The 24,585-nt window shown below is 32.8% G+C and overlaps 1 long non-coding RNA gene across 1 annotated transcript; it reads right to left on the bottom strand.

Moving 5' to 3' along the window:
* Positions 1-12,848: 12,848 nt before the first annotated feature.
* LOC125597604 lies at positions 12,849-13,518 on the bottom strand. Its single transcript, XR_007331838.1, has 2 exons — positions 13,203-13,518; positions 12,849-13,135 (listed from the first exon to the last, which is right to left on the bottom strand). It is a non-coding gene; the product is annotated as an uncharacterized LOC125597604 (long non-coding RNA).
* Between the last annotated feature and the right edge of the window lie 11,067 nt (positions 13,519-24,585).

Raw genomic sequence — 24,585 nt, 5'->3', positions numbered from 1 at the left:
ATGAATTCCGAGGATATATTATAGCCGTTAGAGAGCCGTTGGGGGATTTTAAAAATTCCGAGGAAATTCCGACGAACTAGCCGTTTCCGTCGGAATTCCGTCGGAATTTCCTCGGTCTGTCGGCAGGATTTCAACTATAAATACAAGCAGCCCTCTTCCTCTTCATTCACTCCATATCTTCATCCTCTCTCTTACTCTCTTTACACACGAATTTGATTCATAAAAAACATGTCTTCTTCAAATTATTTTCGTTCTTGGATCGATCAACCTCATTTGGATCCGAACACGAGATTTCTTACGGAAGAATACTCCAGATCGAGGTGTGAGAACAGATGCATTTGGTGTTACATCAGTAAATTCGAGGCGAAAGCTGCAATATTATGATCCTTTCATTCTTGCTTCTCAGGCCGATCAGGTAATTAAATGTTAATTATTCAGAATGATTCATCATCATGTGTATTAATTTATAATTTTACTAATAATTTTCTAAATGTTACAGGTTTGTTATATCAAGTACCCCCGGGTAAGAAACAGAGATGATCCATGGGTTACTGTTACAAGACTCAACCCGAGAGGCCGAGTTCAGGGAAGTTCTGAGCTGGAAGACCCACTACAACCAAGCACATCCGGCAACTTAAGTGCAACAGAAGATTTAGTTGGAGTTGGCCTTGTAGTCGATTTAACCGACTTCGGAGAGGAAACCGTCGTTCACGTAGAGGATGAACCAGTGATTGGAGAGTTTCACCAAGATCCAGATTCAGATTCATCTGGTGATGACGACTCGGAAACAGACTACCATTGATTTTTTTTTTTTTAAAAGAAATACCGAGAAATTTGTTTTTCCTCAGAATTTCCTCGGAATATTCCGAGGCTTTTCCGAGGAAACAAGGTTTTTAAATCGAAAACAACGTTTTTCGGTTTGAATAACACTTATATAACCCTTATTAAGTGTAGACTTATTATGTAGTCAAAAATTTGTTTCTTACCCTATAATAAACACTTTTCCGATTGTATGAACGAAATCCCCACAACATAAGAGAAACACTTATACACTTTAATGAACGGTAAAGGGAATACTTTCAATTCGTTTTGAAATTTGTTATTTCATGGTTTATGCTCATCTATACAAAGAATCCTCAATGGTATGCATTACAATTGTATAAGAAATGAAATACGGCAAAAAAATTGATGTTTTGAAACCCCAAACACTAGTTCCTTGGTATTTCCTCGGAATATTCCGACGGAATTCCGAGGAAGATAAGGGTTTCCTCGGAATTCCCTCGGAATATTCCAAGGAAATTCCGAGGAAATAGGAGTTTTAAACCGAAAACAATGTTTTGCGGTTTGAATAACACTTATATAACCCTTATTAAGTGTCTTAGACTGATTATGAAGTCAAAAATTTGTTCCTTACCCTATAATAAACACTTTTCCGATTGTATGAACGAAATCCCCACAACATAAGAGAAACACTTATACACTTTAATGAACGGTAAAGGGAATACTTTCAATTCGTTTTGAAATTTGTTATTTCATGGTTTATGCTCATCTATACAAAGAATCCTCAATGGTATGCATTACAATTGTATAAGAAATGAAATACGGCAAAAAAAATTGATGTTTTGAAACCCCAAACACTAGCTCCTCGGTATTTCCTCGGAATATTCCGACAGAATTCCGACGGATATTTTACTATCCGTCGGAATTTCCTCGGAATATTTTCATTTAACCGGGCAAATATTACGCGAAAATTGAAATTAGAATGCCGACGGAATTCCGACGGATAGTATCCGTCGGACCCTAGGTTTTATAACCACGAGCCGCTTCTTCTTCCCCATTTCTCTCTTCTTCCTCTGCGCGACTCCTCCGGCAATTTCCCACTGAAATCCGACGATATCTCCGGCGATATCTCCGGCGATCTCCCCCTTCTCTTACACAAATCATATAAGGATCCTATCCCACTCTCTTTGGTTATATTTGTTAGGTTTTTGTGTAGTTTTGATAGATTTTTGTTAGGGTGATTGGTTAGGATTCTGATTTGGTTGTATAATAGGTTTAGAATTGTGATTTGATTGAATAATTTGTTTTGTTGAATTGATTTAGAATTGTTTTATAATTTTTTTATTTTTTTGTATATAAAATCGATTTTTGTGTATAAATTCGATTTTTTGGATTTTACAAAATGTTTTTTGTACATAAATTCGATTTTTTGGATTATACAAAACATTTTTAATATCTATAAAACTTTTTTGTGATTAAAAACTATTATTTGGGATTTAAAATATATATTTATATTATTAAAACTATTTTTTGTAATTATTAAACTATTTTTATTTATTAAAACTATTTTTTGTTTATTAGAACTATTTTTATATATATATTAAACATTTTTAATATCTATAAAACTTTTTTGTGATTAAAAACTATTATTTGGGATTTTTTAAAATATATATATATATATATATATATATATATTATATAAATTTCTATATTTATTAAACATTTTTAATATTATTAAAACTATTTTTTGTAATTATTAAACTATTTTTATTTATTAAAACTATTTTTTGTTTATTAGAACTATTTTTATATATTTATTAAACATTTTTAATATCTATAAATCTTTTTTTGTGATTAAAAAATATTATTTGGGATTTTTTTTTAAAAAAAAAAATTAATTTCTATATTTCTATATTTATTAAATATATATTTTTTAATTTATAGGTCTCATGATGATCAGACCCGGCGTGGACAGCGTCGTGGTCGTGGTGGTACGGTGAGCCAGTCTCGGGATTCCAGCCATTTTCAGGATTCCTCTTCGTCCCACAGCTCCTACCATACATCTCCCTCTGCTGCACCCGCTCCTGCTCCTCTCGCTCCCGCTGCTGCATCCGCTCCTGCTCCTTCGTGTCCTCCGGGAGTGATGAGTGTTGCGGAGTTGGTTCAACAGCCCGGTCGTGACCATCTTCCCTATCTCACTCCGTATCCACATGGACGGGGTCAAACATGGTAATTAAACATTTTTTTTTCTTTAAATTTGGATTCATTATTAACCGTTTGTTCTTTTTATTAGGTTTAACCGATCCGGGAACGGGATCAGCGCATGGATCAACCGTATGATGTACTCAGCCCTCGACAGGGGACATCCGACTTTCACTCACTTCCCTACCGACAAGTAGCATCTGTGGTTTCGTCAGTTTGCGGTAAGTATTCTAATTTTTTACTTATATTTTTAATCTTTAATATAAATTTTCTACTAATTGTGTTTTTTTTTCAGCAAGAGTTTAACTGGAATTCCGATGAGACGCTCTTTATCTATCACCACTTCGTCCATAAAGTTATGGACAACTATGGGAAGCAGATCCACGAGTGGAAGAAGAAGTGGGAAATCAATAAGGTTCGATTTAATTTTTTAAACAATTTTTTAATTTATTAAACTATTTTTTTATTTATTAAACTATTTTCTTTTTTTTATTAAAAGGTCTCAAAGTCGATGAACGACACGGTTTGGAAGGAGTTGTGTGCGCATTGGGATAAGGAAGAGACGAAAGAAACTTCTTCCACCAACTCCACCAACCGCAGGAGCGACCGTAAAGGGAAGGGCATCTACAAGCATAACTTGGGTGCTCAATCTATTGCCACTCTAGGAGATCGCATGGTAAGTTCAACCGCTTTTTCTTCAATTATTTGAGTTTCAGAATTTTAATTTATTGTGCATTTCTTCTAATTTCTAATGTTTCTTTAATTTATGTTTTTTCTTCAAGGCGGAAGAAAATGATGGCGAGCCGGTTGATGATCTCGCCCTAATGAGGAGGGCGTATACCAACAAGAAGACCGGCCAGATTGATGACGGTCTTGTGAAGGACGTGGTCGACCTGGTCAAAACTCAGGTGGTAGACGAAGTGTCTCAGCTTCAAACCGAGGATGACGCTTCGACGGCTTTGACCAACTTGTCCCGGTTTCGAATCAACGAAATCGTTGAATCGGTAAGTTCTTTTTTTTAAAGTTCAATTTATTTATTTCTTGATTTTTATTTTATCATCAATTTATATTATTTAAATTTGGCTATTTATATTTCAGTCGGTTCCAAAGAAGAAGGGACGTTTGGTCGGTTTGGGTCGTCGCTCCCGGTCGGCTGCTCCTTCTTCTGCACCACAGCCATATGTTGATCCAGAAGTTCTTACGGCTCAGCTGAAGGACAAGGATGATCGGATATCTGCGTTGGAGACCCAGATGGCAGCTCAACAGGCGGGCTATGAGACACAGAAGAGGCTGAACGAGCAGATGATGGAGATGATGAAGAGGATGTACCCGAACGAGGTGTTCCCGAACATTCAAGACCCGTAGTTTTTTTTTTTTTTTACCAAAAACTCGGAATGTTTTATTTTTATTTGTAGAACTTTGAATTATCTAATATGTTTTCAATTTTAATTTTAATTTTATATTTTCGAATTTAAATTTCACAAATTTTAATTTTAAAAAAAAATTAATTTTTTCGAAATTCCGAGGAAAAGCACCCTCGGAAATTTCCGACGACCTTTTCCTCGGAATAAGTCGTCGGAATTTTAAAAAAAAATCCGAGGGAATGTTCCTCGGAATTTTCCGAGGGACTACGTTCCTTGGAAATTTCCGAGGGCCACGTTCCTCGGAAATTCCCGATGCAAATTCCGAGGAAGATTTCGTCGGAACTTCTGAGGATTGGACCATCGGAAATTTCCTCGGAATATACCGAGGAAGTCCTCCCTCGGTATATTCCGAGGAACTTTCCGACGATCTAGTGGTCCTCGGAGTTTCCTCGGAAATTCAGTTCCTCGGAATTCCGTCGGAAATTTCCGAGGGATTTCCGAGGAAAAATGAATTTCCGAGGATTTTTTTCGTCGGTATGTCGTCGGAATAGCCTTATTTCGACGACATACCGACAATTTTTTCCCTCAGTATGCCACTGTTTTCTTGTAGTGTTGATATAATCCGGAATCAAACTTGGTGATAACCAAGTTGGAGGGAAAATATAGTCATTGTAATACACTCATTTGGAGTTTTTTATTTACTAATACATGAGATACATTATATATAAAAAGGAGGAACAAATGAAAATGTCATGAGCTGAAGTTTATATGCTCTTAATGAGTATCAAATGCTGAATAAAGATATCTACGGTGAGCCCTTGAATAGCTTCGGCCAACCTCTGCGAACTTCAAAAGATCCCATGAATCTAGCAACTCTACATAGCACTTATTAAAAAAATTCTCCCTGCTTCTAAACTCAGTGTTTTAAAATCACTAACCCAAATGTTTTGCATGTCCCAGATAATCTCGAATAACCCAGCCAGCTGTTACTGTATTTGTTTGTAGATTAAAAGCAGCATCTTAGTTGCACTTCACCAATCCATAACCTGGACGGGTCCATTTCTTGTTTCCATTTTTGTGTATATGCAATTTCCCAATTAATCAAAGTAGCCGGTTTCGCTTTTATAAGCGTACAGATTAAATTGTTTTTGGCCTTTCATATGTTCCAAAGAATCAAAAAGGTTTAAGAGTGCAACTGAGATGCATTTTTACGGAATAAATTTTTCATGAAAGCTTAATTCGTGTACATTTTAAACGGTTAAATAAACAAATGAAAACATATTACATTTGTTTTCATATCATTTCATATTATTCCAGGAAAAGAAAACATTCATTAAAAACATTATTCCACGTCAAAAAGTTCTAAAATAAATAGAAGGCTAACTTCATTTCATTAAATTTGATAGATAAATATTCTTATCATTTCATCTATTCTTTTATTAGTTACCAGTTATCGTATTTTTTTGTAGGATGTTAAATTCATGCTTTATATTTGTCTCCAAATCTCAGTCTGAATAAGGTACAAACATAAATGATAAATTTGTTGTACGCCATATATAGTAATAGAATCTGGATTTTCAGATCACATGTTGTTTCAGAAAGCAGCCCACACCGATGAAAAGTGGGGTATAATTGCATTCATCTTGCCCCAAATAAGCAGACTTGCATGACTGATTTAGAGGGAAATACCAATGATACCTTATTTTAAGGAAAAACATCAAATATGAGGAAACAAAATTTACAATGATGCATCATTTTGAGGAAAAAAATGATGCACCATTGGAAATGATTTCCCCTCATATATTGATGTCCCCCCTCATTTTATGTCAAGTTTTTTTATAAATTAGTTTTTAAATTTTATACAATTTTTTATATCTTTAAAAAATCAATATTTTTTTATACTTTTTAAAAAATTATTAATACTTTCACAATATAGTGATAAGGGTATATAAACCCTTGTATTTCTTTTAGAAACTAAACTTATGTACATACTGAAGGTTTAATTAAAATAAAATCATATTTGGATAAAATTTGTAAGTTATAAAAATTGATAACCATCATTTTAGAATTAATGATAAATAGTAATAACATATATATATTTGGAAAAAAAATATAGGGGAAACATGAAGGTAATTATTGGAGAAAAAATGTAAACTCATTTTGAGTTTACCTTATTTTGAGGTGAAAAATGAGGGGACATATTTTTATTTAATTTTCATATTAAGAATTTCGTTGATAATTTATATGTTAGTAAAATGTACAATTTCTTTGATAATAATAATATTTGAAAAATATTTTAGCATTAGGAAAACTTTTACAATTAATTATATTGAGTATATGTATTTCTAAATACTGACATATTTAGTATATGCATTTCTAAATAATGACATATTTATGATAGTATTGACTAATATTGCTCCCTGTTCGGAAACTCGCTAGGCGCTACGCGTGCGGCACACCCGGGTCTAGCGATTTATTATAAAAGCGGGAAAAACTCGGGGAGTACGCGGGGAAGAATTTTTTGTACGTTTATACGTATAATACCTTATTTCTACGTATAATACAAAATAGTTATGTATAATACATGTTTATGTATAAAATATCTTTGGTATTAAAATTATAAATTTCTAAATACATACCAAATTAGATCACAAGTTTAATTATATGTACTACAATTCAAATCTAGTAATATAGAATATAAAAATAACTCTGACTTCTCGTAAAAGAAATGTTTGTAATGGCAAAATTCTAAGCAATCATTTTTTTTAAGAAAAAAAAAACATTTGTCATTTCCTTTTTAAACAGAAAAATATGTACAACTTGCTACTTAAATATATAACCCATCGAAAGCCCAACAGGCAAACACCCATTCACAAAACTGTTTAAAAGAGCACCAGATATTAAATGAAAGACTCAAGTAACTTCTAAACATCCCACATCGGTACATGGAGTAAGTAATAAACGTTCACAGACACTATAAATAAGCATTATCTCCCTCACAGTTAAAATCATTCAATCTTAAGTTAAGAGTGTGCGCACTTTGGTTGGGCCTAACTTCTTAAAATATTTAAGCTAATCGGTATTTAATCCGATTAATAGTGCCTAACGTGATTAAGCGGCCTATTGTTAATTTGCCAGATTTTTCATAGCGAATTGGCCTAAATCGAAATGCTTGACCTTCTAGTAGTGTTTTGATGGCCGTGTTTGCGGCTACTCGGCCGCGTTTTTGAACAGAGATATTGCTATACAATTAACTTCATAAAATTATATTTACCAATCATTAATAGAATTGAATAAATTCATAAGATATTAATATAACATATATTATAGATATATAGATATAAGATATATTTTCATTCAAAAAATATATTATAGATATATGATATAAAATAACTCATGAAACCTAAATAAATATATTGTTTAAAATTTGTTTAAAGCATTCAAAAATGACATTTGGATGTATACCGACGGTTGACAAAAAAAAAAGATGTATACTGACGAAATGATGTGGCAGTAGAAACTATATGAAAAAAGAAAATGTTTCAGTTTAGATACAATAGGAAGCTTCCAACGGTTTTAAAACCGAATTACCGGAATGTTTAGTCGGGCGTATGTCACAAATTTATTCATATTCCATATAAACTAATAACTTGAAGAAACTGCATATTGACCACTTAAAATTCTGCAGCAAGTCATTTCAAACTTTAGATTGAATACATACCGTTATATTTTTGTGAAATTGAAGAAGTATTGATAATCAAATGATTCTTCGTCATAAGGTTCTTGTAATACTTCTAAAAAATGTGATATTTAATTAAAATAGATAAGTAAAACGGGGTATTTGTCAAATATAACTCAAAATTTGATTTTAAATGCAAAACTATACCCAAATTTTAATCAAATGCAAAACTAACCCAAAATCTTTGTGAAGTTATAACCAATCTCTTATGATCAAACAAAAAACTAGAATTCATTTTTACGAATATAACTCTGAAATTTTTTATGAGGTTTTGTAAGTCTTGCAGTTTTGTAAGTCTTCTGCAAGACTTACAAAAGAAGACTTACATGAAGTCTTCTCGTATGGTATATCTTAAAAATAATTTATAAATTATATAAAAATATATTGGGGGGAAATGAAATCATGTAATTATAAACATTTGTAAATGATATAAATTAAAATATAGTAATATTGAATTGTTTTTAACATAGATGAGTGAATGTGAATCATGATGTTGTTTGGTTTAGGGTTTGGTAACATATATTGTAGTATTGTATGTACTCTTAAGGTTAGAATTTGGATGCTTAACATTTTGTTTTGAAAAAATAAATTTTGACCTATATGCGTTTAGTTTTGTGTTTTTATATTGAATTTAATTTAATGAACTGGTTGTTTCCATTTAGTTAGTTATTTGAGTTTGGAGTTTATATTTAGAGTCTGGACAACTTATAGGAAGTCTTCTTGTGTTTTTTTTTTTACCTTAGAAGACTTCTAAGTCTTATGAGTTAAAAATATTAAATATTTTAGTTTCCCGCTTAAACATTAAAATTAATTTATTTTTGTCAAAAGCCATTAAACTAAAAATATAAAACTAAAAATCTAAAACTAAAAATCTAAAACTAAAAACCCTAGTTTCTTTTTGACCAAAAAAACCTTTGTCTCATAGAATTTTTTTTGTTACTCTCTCTCTCTCTCTCTCTCTCTCTCTCTCTCTCTCTCTCTCTCTCTCTCTCTCTCTCTCTCTCTCTCTCTCTCTCTCTCTCTCTCTCTCTCTATCTCTCTCTCTCTCTCTCTCTCTCTCTCTCTCTCTCTCTCTCTCTCTCTCTCTCTCTCTCTCTCTCTCTCTCTCTCTCTCTCTCTCTCTCTCTCTCTCTCTCTCTCTCTCTCTCTCTCTCTCTCTCTCTCTCTCTCTCTCTCTCTCTCTCTCTCTCTCTCTCTCTCTCTCTCTCTCTCTCTCTCTCTCTCTCTCTCTCTCTCTCTCTCTCTCTCTCTCTCTCTCTCTCTCTCTCTCTCTCTCTCTCTCTCTCTCTCTCTCTCTCTCTCTCTCTCTCTCTCTCTCTCGTCTTCTCTTCTCCTCTCTCTCTCGCTGAGACACAAGACATAGATACAGAAGAGAGACGAAGAGAAGAGAGACGAAGAGAAGAGAGAGAGGAGACAAAGTTCGGACATGAGAAAGGAATAAGAAGAGACGACAAAGGCGATAGCTTGGGTCGGATAGTCTGAGATTGAGGCTTCTTCTGTAAGATTAGAGCATCATTATTGCAAGTCCTTGTGCTTAGGTCCTTAATATATATATATATGTATATGTATATATTATATATGCGTATATAATTGCGGGTTAAGGACTTTACGGAAACCCAAACCGAAAGTTCCTTAATATATGTGTATTAAGGACCCAAACACAAGGACTTGCAATAATGATGCCCTTAGACTCAACAGGTATGTCTCACTTTCAGATTTAGTTTTGTTTTTTCTTTTAATATACTGATTTGGAAGCTGTTGACGATTTGTCTACAGATCTAACTTGTGACCATACTATGCAAAAATCTTTGGTTTTCCCATACTCTGGAAAAAATATATGTTTGCAAAAATGACTCAAACATTATATTAGTTCAAACATATAACACTTTCAATAAAAGTCTTCTTGGAAGTCTTCCGGAATATTTCTGAAAAGACTTCTTGGAAGACTTAAATTTCAACAAGGAAAATAAAATATAAACAGAAAATTTAAACGGAAAACTCAAATTTTAAGTGAAAATTGAAATTTTAAATTTTATGAAAGTTAAAAAATATATTTTATAATCTAAGAAAACATATTAAACCATATGACTTGATATTCTTCAAGTAACTTAACACTTTTGAAAGTTAAAAAATATATCTTAAAGTTGTAAATACAAGTTTTACGACTCTATGTTAGTTTTCGTAAAACTTGTATTTTCAACTTTAATAAGCATGAATGTTGTTAACCTCGTCATTATCATCAATTAAGTTATGAGTTTCATTCATAACCCCCAATATTGACTAATATACATGAATTAACAAGAAAATGTTAAAAAGTTTTTATAATTTTAGAGAAGATGAAAGTTTATTAAACATTGACATAGAAAGCTTCCACAGAATAGTCCACCAAACGACTTCTAGGAAGTCTTCCATTTATGTCATTTTTGCAATTGAAAATTTATAAAGGAAGACTTCCAGAAAAGTCTACTCTACAACAGACTTTTTTATAAGTCATCCTTTGTAAATTGGGCTTACTTTTAGTTTTGAAAAAATCTCGAAAACACCAAAAAAGACTTTCCGGTAAGTCATCTAGGATAAACATGTTAGTTTTGCAATTGATCGGACTGTGTCAGAAATTTGACTTTCTCTAGACGGGTTACAAGGAAGTCTTCTGCCAGAAAAATAAAACTTAAATATTTAATTTTAACTAGACATCTTCCGTGTAAGTAATTTTAGGTTAATTTTGCAATTAAAAAATAATATTTAAATATTTGGTATTGTTGTTGTAACGATCATCAGCTTGTGTCCCCCCAGTGATGATCATGATCGGAGCTCTGATCCTTCCTGACACTCCAAACTTCCTCATCGAACGTGGCTTCGCTGAATAGGCCAAGCAAATGCTTCGATCTATCCGAGGAACCGATGAAGTCGACATACATGGAAGAACATGATCTTGCTTCCACGTTTGGATCAAATATAGAATCTATAATTAAATTAGAGAGTAAAAAGTGAAAACTAAAAATCTCATAAAAAACTAAAAATGAAGAAGGAAAATTTCATGTTTACCACTTTCAAGGTACCACTTTTCATCTTTACCACCACAAAAGGGATATTATCAAAAGTATTTTCTTTATTAAGTGGCAAAATACTCTTATACCCTTGTTCTCTATATATATAATAAATCATTATTTTAAAAAATAATAAATAAATAATAAATAACTTTTTAAAAATAAATTTTTTGATGTTTTCGAATTATACTTTTTCAAATTCGAACTTTTTTATAAACTTTTTTACAAATTTTTTTTTAAAATTTTTTAAGTATTTATTTATATATTTATTAGAATTCAAAATTTCATATTCTGACAACCTTACCCACCCCTCAACTCTAAACTCTAAGGCTAGATTAGTTAACCCTAGGGATATAAGTGTCGTTTACCCTTCATTAAAAGTGAGGGTAAAAAGATTAGTGTAAACATGAAAAATGGTAATATAAATGTTGTATTTGTGGCAATTTCTCATTAAAAAAACTAATAAATGTTAATTACTGAGATTCACAAGATTTAAAAAATTTCTAAACCAGTTTTTGTGTTCATTCTACTCTTAATTCACAGTGAACTAAAATTTTCTTGAAAACAAAAAAAAATGAAAGGCGGAGAGGAAAATTAACACAACTGAATCAGCCAAGGAGTGAGTTTGAGAAAGAACGGGCTGCCATGAAAACAGGCACAAGCTCATATATAGTGTAGGACCGCGAAAATCCTAATTAAAAATTATGAAATGGAAATCATATAAAACGAAAATATAAAGACCAAAAATGTTTAAAAAATCATAAGGAAATAGATGAAATTCACAAAGTCGAGATTTGATCTATTTCCTTAGCTCAATAAATTGCGCTTAATGTGTGACGGTTTTATGTGATTTTTGAATCCCAAAATACAAACGTGATAAGACTGTTTCGCCAACACCCGAAATAGAATCTACGAACTAACTACTACGATATACTCTCGAAACACTTGTTTTAAAGAAGAAAATCTAAAGAGCATTTTTTTCTAGTGAGAGAAAGCTTGTTTATGTGTGTGAAGTGAGAAAGTTGTATATTTAGATTATGAAAAGATCATGTAGTATTTATAAGATAATTTAACTTGGTCACCAAGCAAGTTAAACTTGGCCACCAAGTTGGCTTGACTTGGTCACCAAGGTGGCTTAGCTTGGCTGCCAAGTTTTTCTTTTAAGACTTGAGCGTTTTTTTAAGATGGGTCCAAAACCAACAAATGAATCAATTTGCTTAGTTCATTTATCTTGCAAAGTGAGTCCAAAATCTGCATATCTCTTCATATAAAATCATAATTTTATTCGGCTATTGGGCTTATAAATTTTTTCTATTCACACATGTAATTCTTACTCAACCTATACACTACAAGAAAACAGGTCTGTTGCAAGGGAAAGAAGCATCGCAATTCCGTTGCAAATCGCCATTTGCGAGATTATTGCGAGGAAACGTATTCCGTTGCAAATAGCTCGTCGCAAATAAAAAACGCTCGCAGTATCCTTGCAAATTTGCGAGAGAATCATTTCCGTCGCAAATTTGCAACAGAATACTTTGCCTTGCAAATTTGCGAGAAACTAAATACCCTCGCAATATTGCAATAGATTTGCAAAAAAAAAACTTCCCTTGCAAAATTTTTAAAAATATTTAAAAAAAACTAAAAATACGAAATAGAAAATACAAATAAATATATATATTGAATCTGGTACACTACAGGAAAATGTGTCATTTCCAACGGTTTAAACAAAAAAACAATTTGATATAATTAATAAAAACAAATATGTTTTTTTTGTTTAAAACAAATATGTAAATATATAAACATAAATACAAACAAAATACAAGAAAAGCCTAAATCTAAGCCGCCGCCGTCGTCCTCCTCCAGTCATCTTTCTCCACCGTACTCTCAACGCTTCAGCCACCATCGATGCTTCACCTTCGACGCTTTAGCCACCATCGATGCTTCTACTTCCAGCCGTCGCATATACTTCCAAATCCGCTTCTCTCAAATCCCACCACCGTCGAGTTCTGAAAAACGAACAAAATTCTCTGAAAATGAAAAAAAAAATCGTTTAGAAATACGAGAAGAAATTACAGAGAGGTGAGAAGCTAGAGTGGTACGAATCTTCATCTCCGGTGAGTCTTGGACAGAGAGCAAAACGTGACGGCGAGGAAGATGGACTAAATCTTAAGAAGAAGGTCGGTTGCCTCCACTGCTACGAGCCGATGCTTCCTCAAGCACAGAGGCGTTTTTTCTTAAATGACGGAGACAGCAGCGGTTCTTCCTTCACGACAGCGACAGAAGTGGTAACCATGAAGAAAGTGGTGAGAGCGAAGATTATGAAGAACAGAGGAGAACATAGAGGAAGGAGATGATATCTTTAAAACATGAAGAGAAATAACAGAAGATTAAGAAGAGAGAGAGTGTAAAGATGAAGAACATAATTAAGAGATCATTCGTAGATCTGAGAGAGAAGGAAAAATAGAAAATAGAAAAAAAATTCAATCTAACGGCTGGATGGTGATCTATGTGAAAGGTGTATTGCCATATTTTTTCTTTTTATTTTACCTTTTGTCGCTATATCATTAGTTTAATGTGTTTATATACTAGGTATGTCCGTCGCAAACCCCTCGCAAATTTGCAATGGATTTGCAAGGATCCTTGCAATTCCATTGCAAATTTGCGAGGGGTTGCGACGGACATACCTAGTATATAACACATTAACCTAAATTATAGCGACAAAGGTAAACATAAAGAAAAAATCCTATGGCCATACACCTTTCAAATAGATCACCATCCAGCCGTTAGATTGAATTTTCTTTCTATTTTTCTTATTTTTTCCTTCTCTCTTCGATCTACGAATGATCTCTTAATTATGTTTCTTCATCTTCTACAGCTTCTCTCCTCTCTTTAATCTTCTGTTCTTTTCTCTTCAGTTTTAAGATATCATCTCCTTCCTCATGTTTCTCCTCTGTTCTTCATCATCTTCCGCTCACCACTTTCTTCATGGTTACCACTTCTGTCGCTTGTCGTGAAGGAAGAACCGCTGCTGTCTCCGTCATTAAGAAAAAACGCCTCTGTGCTTGAGGAAAGCATCGGCTCGTAGCAGTGGAGGCAACCGACCTTCTTCTTAAGATTTAGTCCATCTTCCTCGCCGTCACGTTTTGCTCTCTGTCCAAGACTCACCGGAGATGAAGATTCGTACCACTCTAGCTTCTCACTCTCTGTAATTTTTTCTCGTATTTCTAAACGATTTTTTTTTTCATTTTCAGAGAATTTTGTTCGTTTTTCAGAACTCGACGGTGGTGGGATTTGAGAGAAGCGGATTTTGGAAGGTATATGCGACGGCTGGAAGTAGAAGCATCGATGGTGGCAAAGCGTCGAAGGTGAAGCATCGAGGTGGCTGAAGCGTTGAGAGTACGGTGAGAAAGATGACTGGAGGAGGACGACGGCGGCGGCTTAGATTTAGGCTTTTCTTGTATTTTGTTTGTATTTATGTTTATATATTTACATATTTTTTTTAAACAAAAAAACATATTTGTTTTTATTAATTATATCAAATGTTTTTTTTGTTTAACCGTTGGAAATGACACATTTTCCTGTAGTGTACCAGATTCAATATATATATTTATTTGTATTTTCTATTTCGTATTTTTAGTTTTTTTTAAATATTTTTAAAAATTTTGCAAGGGAAGTTTTTTTTTTGCAAATCTATTGCAATATTGCGAGGGTATTTAGTTTCTCGCAAATTTGCAAGGCAAAGTATTCTGTTGCAAATTTGCGACGGAAATGATTCTCTCGCAAATTTGCAAGGATACTGCGAGCGTTTTTTATTTGCGACGAGCTATTTGCAACGGAATACGTTTCCTCGCAATAATCTCGCAAATGGCGATTTGCAACGGAATTGCGATGCTTCTTTCCCTTGCAACAGACCTGTTTTCTTGTAGTGTATAGGTTGAGTAAGAATTACATGTGTGAATAGAAAAAATTTATAAGCCCAATAGCCGAATAAAATTATGATTTTATATGAAGAGATATGCAGATTTTGGACTCACTTTGCAAGATAAATGAACTAAGCAAATTGATTCATTTGTTGGTTTTGGACCCATCTTAAAAAACGCTCAAGTCTTAAAAGAAAAACTTGGCAGCCAAGCTAAGCCACCTGGTGACCAAGTCAAGCCAACTTGGTGGCCAAGTTTAACTTGCTTGGTGACCAAGTTAAATTATCTTATAAATACTACATGATCTTTTCATAATCTAAATATACAACTTTCTCACTTCACACACATAAACAAGCTTTCTCTCACTAGAAAAAAATGCTCTTAGATTTTCTTCTTTAAAACAAGTGTTTCGAGAGTATATCGTAGTAGTTAGTTCGTAGATTCTATTTCGGGTGTTGGCGAAACAGTCTTATCACGTTTGTATTTTGGGATTCAAAATCACATAAAACCGTCACACATTAAGCGCAATTTATTGAGCTAAGGAAATAGATCAAATCTCGACTTGTGAATTTCATCTATTTCCTTATGATTTTTTAACATTTTTGGTCTTTATATTTTCGTTTTATATGATTTCCATTTCATAATTTTTAATTAGGATTTTCGCGGTCCTACACTATATATGAGCTTGTGCCTGTTTTCATGGCAGCCCGTTCTTTCTCAAACTCACTCCTTGGCTGATTCAGTTGTGTTAATTTTCCTCTCCGCCTTTCATTTTTTTTTGTTTTCAAGAAAATTTTAGTTCACTGTGAATTAAGAGTAGAATGAACACAAAAACTGGTTTAGAAATTTTTTAAATCTTGTGAATCTCAGTAATTAACATTTATTAGTTTTTTTAATGAGAAATTGCCACAAATACAACATTTATATTACCATTTTTCATGTTTACACTAATCTTTTTACCCTCACTTTTAATGAAGGGTAAACGACACTTATATCCCTAGGGTTAACTAATCTAGCCTTAGAGTTTAGAGTTGAGGGGTGGGTAAGGTTGTCAGAATATGAAATTTTGAATTCTAATAAATATATAAATAAATACTTAAAAAATTTTAAAAAAAATTTGTAAAAAGTTTATAAAAAAGTTCGAATTTGAAAAAGTATAATTCGAAAACATCAAAAAATTTATTTTTAAAAAGTTATTTATTATTTATTTATTATTTTTTAAAATAATGATTTATTATATATATAGAGAACAAGGGTATAAGAGTATTTTGCCACTTAATAAAGAAAATACTTTGATAATATCCCTTTTGTGGTGGTAAAGATGAAAAGTGGTACCTTGAAAGTGGTAAACATGAAATTTTCCCTTCTTCATTTTTAGTTTTTTATGAGATTTTTAGTTTTCACTTTTTACTCTCTAATTTAATTATAGATTCTATATTTGATCCAAACGTGGAAGCAAGATCATGTTCTTCCATGTATGTCGACTTCATCGGTTCCTCGGATAGATCGAAGCATTTGCTTGGCCTATTCAGCGAAGCCACGTTCGATGAGGAAGTTTGGAGTGTCAGGAAGGATCAGAGCTCCGATCATGATCATCACTGGGGGGACACAAGCTGATGATCGTTACAACAACAATACCAAATATTTAAATATTATTTTTTAATTGCAAATTAACCTAAAATTACTTACACGGAAGATGTCTAGTTAAAATTAAATATTTAAGTTTTATTTTTCTGGCAGAAGACTTCCTTGTAACCCGTCTAGAGAAAGTCAAATTTCTGACACAGTCCGATCAATTGCAAAACTAACATGTTTATCCTAGATGACTTACCGGAAAGTCTTTTTTGGTGTTTTCGAGATTTTTTCAAAACTAAAAGTAAGCCCAATTTACAAAGGATGACTTATAAAAAAGTCTGTTGTAGAGTAGACTTTTCTGGAAGTCTTCCTTTATAAATTTTCAATTGCAAAAATGACATAAATGGAAGACTTCCTAGAAGTCGTTTGGTGGACTATTCTGTGGAAGCTTTCTATGTCAATGTTTAATAAACTTTCATCTTCTCTAAAATTATAAAAACTTTTTAACATTTTCTTGTTAATTCATGTATATTAGTCAATATTGGGGGTTATGAATGAAACTCATAACTTAATTGATGATAATGACGAGGTTAACAACATTCATGCTTATTAAAGTTGAAAATACAAGTTTTACGAAAACTAACATAGAGTCGTAAAACTTGTATTTACAACTTTAAGATATATTTTTTAACTTTCAAAAGTGTTAAGTTACTTGAAGAATATCAAGTCATATGGTTTAATATGTTTTCTTAGATTATAAAATATATTTTTTAACTTTCATAAAATTTAAAATTTCAATTTTCACTTAAAATTTGAGTTTTCCGTTTAAATTTTCTGTTTATATTTTATTTTCCTTGTTGAAATTTAAGTCTTCCAAGAAGTCTTTTCAGAAATATTCCGGAAGACTTCCAAGAAGACTTTTATTGAAAGTGTTATATGTTTGAACTAATATAATGTTTGAGTCATTTTTGCAAACATATATTTTTTCCAGAGTATGGGAAAACCAAAGATTTTTGCATAGTATGGTCACAAGTTAGATCTGTAGACAAATCGTCAACAGCTTCCAAATCAGTATATTAAAAGAAAAAACAAAACTAAATCTGAAAGTGAGACATACCTGTTGAGTCTAAGGGCATCATTATTGCAAGTCCTTGTGTTTGGGTCCTTAATACACATATATTAAGGAACTTTCGGTTTGGGTTTCCGTAAAGTCCTTAACCCGCAATTATATACGCATATATAATATATACATATACATATATATATATATTAAGGACCTAAGCACAAGGACTTGCAATAATGATGCTCTAATCTTACAGAAGAAGCCTCAATCTCAGACTATCCGACCCAAGCTATCGCCTTTGTCGTCTCTTCTTATTCCTTTCTCATGTCCGAACTTTGTCTCCTCTCTCTCTTCTCTTCGTCTCTCTTCTCTTCGTCTCTCTTCTGTATCTATGTCTTGTGTCTCAGCGAGAGAGGAGGAGAAGAGAAGACGACGAGGGAAGAAGAAGAACAGTCTTGAGAGAGGAGAGAGAGAGAGAGAGAGAGAGAGAGAGAGAGAGAGAGAGAGAGAGAGAGAGAGAGAAGAGAGAGAGAGAGAGAGATAGATAGAGAGAGAGAGAGAGAGAGAGAGAGAGAGAGAGATAGAGAGAGAGAGAGAGAGAGAGAGAGAGAGTAACAAAAAAATTCTATGAGACAAAGGTTTTTTTGGTCAAAAAGAAACTAGGGTTTTTAGTTTTAGATTTTTAGTTTTAGATTTTTAGTTTTATATTTTTAGTTTAATGGCTTTTGACAAAAATAAATTAATTTTAATGTTTAAGCGGGAAACTAAAATATTTAATATTTTAACTCATAAGACTTAGAAGTCTTCTAAGGTAAAAAAAAAAACACAAGAAGACTTCCTATAAGTTGTCCAGACTCTAAATATAAACTCCAAACTCAAATAACTAACTAAATGGAAACAACCAGTTCATTAAATTAAATTCAATATAAAAACACAAAACTAAACGCATATAGGTCAAAATTTATTTTTTCAAAACAAAATGTTAAGCATCCAAATTCTAACCTTAAGAGTACATACAATACTACAATATATGTACCAAACCCTAAACCAAACAACATCATGATTCACATTCACTCATCTATGTTAAAAACAATTCAATATTACTATATTTTAATTTATATCATTTACAAATGTTTATAATTACATGATTTCATTTCCCCCCAATATATTTTTATATAATTATAAATTATTTTTAAGATATACCATACGAGAAGACTTCATGTAAGTCTTCTTTTGTAAGTCTTGCAGAAGACTTACAAAACTGCAAGACTTACAAACCTCATAAAAAATTTCAGAGTTATATTCGTAAAAATGAATTCTAGTTTTTTGTTTGATCATAAGAGATTGGTTATAACTTCACAAAGATTTTGGGTTAGTTTTGCATTTGATTAAAATTTGGGTATAGTTTTGCATTTAAAATCAAATTTTGAGTTATATTTGACAAATACCCCGTTTTACTTATCTATTTTAATTAAATATCACATTTTTTAGAAGTATTACAAGAACCTTATGACGAAGAATCATTTGATTATCAATACTTCTTCAATTTCACAAAATATAACGGTATGTATTCAATCTAAAGTTTGAAATGACTTGCTGCAGAATTTTAAGTGGTCAATATGCAGTTTCAAGTTATTAGTTTATATGGAATATGAATAAATTTGTGACATACGCCCGACTAAACATTCCGGTAATTCGGTTTTAAACCGTTGGAAGCTTCCTATTGTATCTAAACTGAAACATTTTCTTTTTCATATAGTTTCTACTGCCACATCATTTCGTCAGTATACATCTTTTTTTTTTGTCAACCGTCGGTATACATCCAAATGTCATTTTTGAATGCTTTAAACAAATTTTAAACAATATATTTATTTAGGTTTCATGAGTTATTTTATATCATATATCTATAATATATTTTTTGAATGAAAATATATCTTATATCTATATATCTATAATATATGTTATATTAATATCTTATGAATTTATTCAATTCTATTAATGATTGGTAAATATAATTTTATGAAGTTAATTGTATAGCAATATCTCTGTTCAAAACGCGGCCGAGTAGCCGCAAACACGGCCATCAAAACACTACTAGAAGGTCAAGCATTTCGATTTAGGCCAATTCGCTATGAAAAATCTGGCAAATTAACAATAGGCCGCTTAATCACGTTAGGCACTATTAATCGGATTAAATACCGATTAGCTTAAATATTTTAAGAAGTTAGGCCCAACCAAAGTGCGCACACTCTTAACTTAAGATTGAATGATTTTAACTGTGAGGGAGATAATGCTTATTTATAGTGTCTGTGAACGTTTATTACTTACTCCATGTACCGATGTGGGATGTTTAGAAGTTACTTGAGTCTTTCATTTAATATCTGGTGCTCTTTTAAACAGTTTTGTGAATGGGTGTTTGCCTGTTGGGCTTTCGATGGGTTATATATTTAAGTAGCAAGTTGTACATATTTTTCTGTTTAAAAAGGAAATGACAAATGTTTTTTTTTTCTTAAAAAAAATGATTGCTTAGAATTTTGCCATTACAAACATTTCTTTTACGAGAAGTCAGAGTTATTTTTATATTCTATATTACTAGATTTGAATTGTAGTACATATAATTAAACTTGTGATCTAATTTGGTATGTATTTAGAAATTTATAATTTTAATACCAAAGATATTTTATACATAAACATGTATTATACATAACTATTTTGTATTATACGTAGAAATAAGGTATTATACGTATAAACGTACAAAAAATTCTTCCCCGCGTACTCCCCGAGTTTTTCCCGCTTTATAATAAATCGCTAGACCCGGGTGTGCCGCACGCGTAGCGCCTAGCGAGTTTCCGAACAGGGAGCAATATTAGTCAATACTATCATAAATATGTCATTATTTAGAAATGCATATACTAAATATGTCAGTATTTAGAAATACATATACTCAATATAATTAATTGTAAAAGTTTTCCTAATGCTAAAATATTTTTCAAATATTATTATTATCAAAGAAATTGTACATTTTACTAACATATAAATTATCAACGAAATTCTTAATATGAAAATTAAATAAAAATATGTCCCCTCATTTTTCACCTCAAAATAAGGTAAACTCAAAATGAGTTTACATTTTTTCTCCAATAATTACCTTCATGTTTCCCCTATATTTTTTTTCCAAATATATATATGTTATTACTATTTATCATTAATTCTAAAATGATGGTTATCAATTTTTATAACTTACAAATTTTATCCAAATATGATTTTATTTTAATTAAACCTTCAGTATGTACATAAGTTTAGTTTCTAAAAGAATACAAGGGTTTATATACCCTTATCACTATATTGTGAAAGTATTAATAATTTTTTAAAAAGTATAAAAAATATTGATTTTTTAAAGATATAAAAAATTGTATAAAATTTAAAAACTAATTTATAAAAAACTTGACATAAAATGAGGGGGGACATCAATATATGAGGGGAAATCATTTCCAATGGTGCATCATTTTTTTCCTCAAAATGATGCATCATTGTAAATTTTGTTTCCTCATATTTGATGTTTTTCCTTAAAATAAGGTATCATTGGTATTTCCCTCTAAATCAGTCATGCAAGTCTGCTTATTTGGGGCAAGATGAATGCAATTATACCCCACTTTTCATCGGTGTGGGCTGCTTTCTGAAACAACATGTGATCTGAAAATCCAGATTCTATTACTATATATGGCGTACAACAAATTTATCATTTATGTTTGTACCTTATTCAGACTGAGATTTGGAGACAAATATAAAGCATGAATTTAACATCCTACAAAAAAATACGATAACTGGTAACTAATAAAAGAATAGATGAAATGATAAGAATATTTATCTATCAATTTAATGAAATGAAGTTAGCCTTCTATTTATTTTAGAACTTTTTTGACGTGGAATAATGTTTTTAATGAATGTTTTCTTTTCCTGGAATAATATGAAATGATATGAAAACAAATGTAATATGTTTTCATTTGTTTATTTAACCGTTTAAAATGTACACGAATTAAGCTTTCATGAAAAATTTATTCCGTAAAAAATGCATCTCAGTTGCACTCTTAAACCTTTTTGATTCTTTGGAACATATGAAAGGCCAAAAACAATTTAATCTGTACGCTTATAAAAGCGAAACCGGCTACTTTGATTAATTGGGAAATTGCATATACACAAAAATGGAAACAAGAAATGGACCCGTCCAGGTTATGGATTGGTGAAGTGCAACTAAGATGCTGCTTTTAATCTACAAACAAATACAGTAACAGCTGGCTGGGTTATTCGAGATTATCTGGGACATGCAAAACATTTGGGTTAGTGATTTTAAAAACACTGAGTTTAGAAGCAGGGAGAATTTTTTTAATAAGTGCTATGTAGAGTTGCTAGATTCATGGGATCTTTTGAAGTTCGCAGAGGTTGGCCGAAGCTATTCAAGGGCTCACGTAGATATCTTTATTCAGCATTTGATACTCATTAAGAGCATATAAACTTCAGCTCATGACATTTTCATTTGTTCCTCCTTTTTATATATAATGTATCTCATGTATTAGTAAATAAAAAACTCCAAATGAGTGTATTACAATGACTATATTTTCCCTCCAACTTGGTTATCACCAAGTTTGATTCCGGATTATATCAACACTACAAGAAACAGTGGCATACTGAGGGAAAAAATTGTCGGTATGTCGTCGAAATAAGGCTATTCCGACGACATACCGACGAAAAAAATCCTCGGAAATTCATTTTTCCTCGGAAATCCCTCGGAAATTTCCGACGGAATTCCGAGGAACTGAATTTCCGAGGAAACTCCGAGGACCACTAGATCGTCGGAAGTTCCTCGGAATATACCGAGGGAGGACTTCCTCGGTATATTCCGAGGAAATTTCCGATGGTCCAATCCTCAGAAGTTCCGACGAATCTTCCTCGGAATTTGCATCGGGAATTTCCGAGGAACGTGGCCCTCGGAAATTTCCAAGGAACGTAGTCCCTCGGAAAATTCCGAGGAACATTCCCTCGGATTTTTTTTTAAAATTCCGACGACTTATTCCGAGGAAAAGGTCGTCGGAAATTTCCGAGGTGCTTTTCCTCGGAATTTCGAAAAAATTAATTTTTTTTTAAATTAAAATTTGTGAAATTTAAATTCGAAATATAAAATTAAAATTAAAATTGAAAACAATTAGATAATTCAAAGTTCTACAATAAAAATAAAACATTCCGAGTTTTTGGTAAAAAAAAAAAAAACTACGGGTCTTGAATGTTCGGGAACACCTCGTTCGGGTACATCCTCTTCATCATCTCCATCATCTGCTCGTTCAGCCTCTTCTGTGTCTCATAGCCCGCCTGTTGAGCTGCCATCTGGGTCTCCAACGCAGATATCCGATCATCCTTGTCCTTCAGCTGAGCCGTAAGAACTTCTGGATCAACATATGGCTGTGGTGCAGAAGAAGGAGCAGCCGACCGGGAGCGACGACCCAAACCGACCAAACGTCCCTTCTTCTTTGGAACCGACTGAAATATAATAGCCAAATTTAAATAATATAAATTGATGATAAAATAAAAATCAAGAAATAAATAAATTGAACTTTAAAAAAAAGAACTTACCGATTCAACGATTTCGTTGATTCGAAACCGGGACAAGTTGGTCAAAGCCGTCGAAGCGTCATCCTCGGTTTGAAGCTGAGACACTTCGTCTACCACCTGAGTTTTGACCAGGTCGACCACGTCCTTCACAAGACCGTCATCAATCTGGCCGGTCTTCTTGTTGGTATACGCCCTCCTCATTAGGGCGAGATCATCAACCGGCTCGCCATCATTTTCTTCCGCCTTGAAGAAAAACATAAATTAAAGAAACATTAGAAATTAGAAGAAATGCACAATAAATTAAAATTCTGAAACTCAAATATTGAAGAAAAGCGGTTGAACTTACCATGCGATCTCCTAGAGTGGCAATAGATTGAGCACCCAAGTTATGCTTGTAGATGCCCTTCCCTTTACGGTCGCTCCTGCGGTGGTGGAGTTGTGGAAGAAGTTTCTTTCGTCTCTTCCTTATCCCAATGCGCACACAACTCCTTCCAAACCGTGTCGTTCATCGACTTTGAGACCTTTTAATAAAAAAAAGAAAATAGTTTAATAAATAAAAAAATAGTTTAATAAATTAAAAAATTGTTTAAAAAATTAAATCGAACCTTATTGATTTCCCACTTCTTCTTCCACTCGTGGATCTGCTTCCCATAGTTGTCCATAACTTTATGGACGAAGTGGTGATAGATAAAGAGCGTCTCATCGGAATTCCAGTTAAACTCTTGCTGAAAAAAAACCACAATTAGTAGAAAATTTATATTAAAGATTAAAAATATAAGTAAAAAATTAGAATACTTTACCGCAAACTGACGAAACCACAGATGCTACTTGTCGGTAGGGAAGTGAGTGAAAGTCGGATGTCCCCTGTCGAGGGCTGAGTACATCATACGGTTGATCCATGCGCTGATCCCGTTCCCGGATCGGTTAACCTAATAAAAAGAACAACGGTTAATAATGAATCCAAATTAAAGAAAAAAAATGTTTAATTACCATGTTTGACCCCGTCCTGTTGATACGGAGTGAGATAGGGAAGATGGTCACGACCGGGCTGTTGAACCAACTCCGCAACACTCCACTCCCGGAGGACACGAAGGAGCAGGAGCGGATGCAGCAGCGGGAGCGAGAGGAGCAGGAGCGGGGCAGCAGAGGGAGATGTATGGTAGGAGCTGTGGGACGAAGAGGAATCCTGAAAATGGCTGGAATCCCGAGACTGGCTCACCGTACCACCACGACCACGACGCTGTCCACGCCGGGTCTGATCATCATTAGACCTATAATTAAAAAATATATATTT

The sequence above is a fragment of the Brassica napus genome, unplaced genomic scaffold (genome assembly GCF_020379485.1).
Source record: "Brassica napus cultivar Da-Ae unplaced genomic scaffold, Da-Ae ScsIHWf_14;HRSCAF=31, whole genome shotgun sequence".
NCBI classification, from domain to species: Eukaryota; Viridiplantae; Streptophyta; class Magnoliopsida; order Brassicales; family Brassicaceae; genus Brassica; species Brassica napus.
This window is presented reverse-complemented; position numbering and strand designations above follow the sequence as displayed.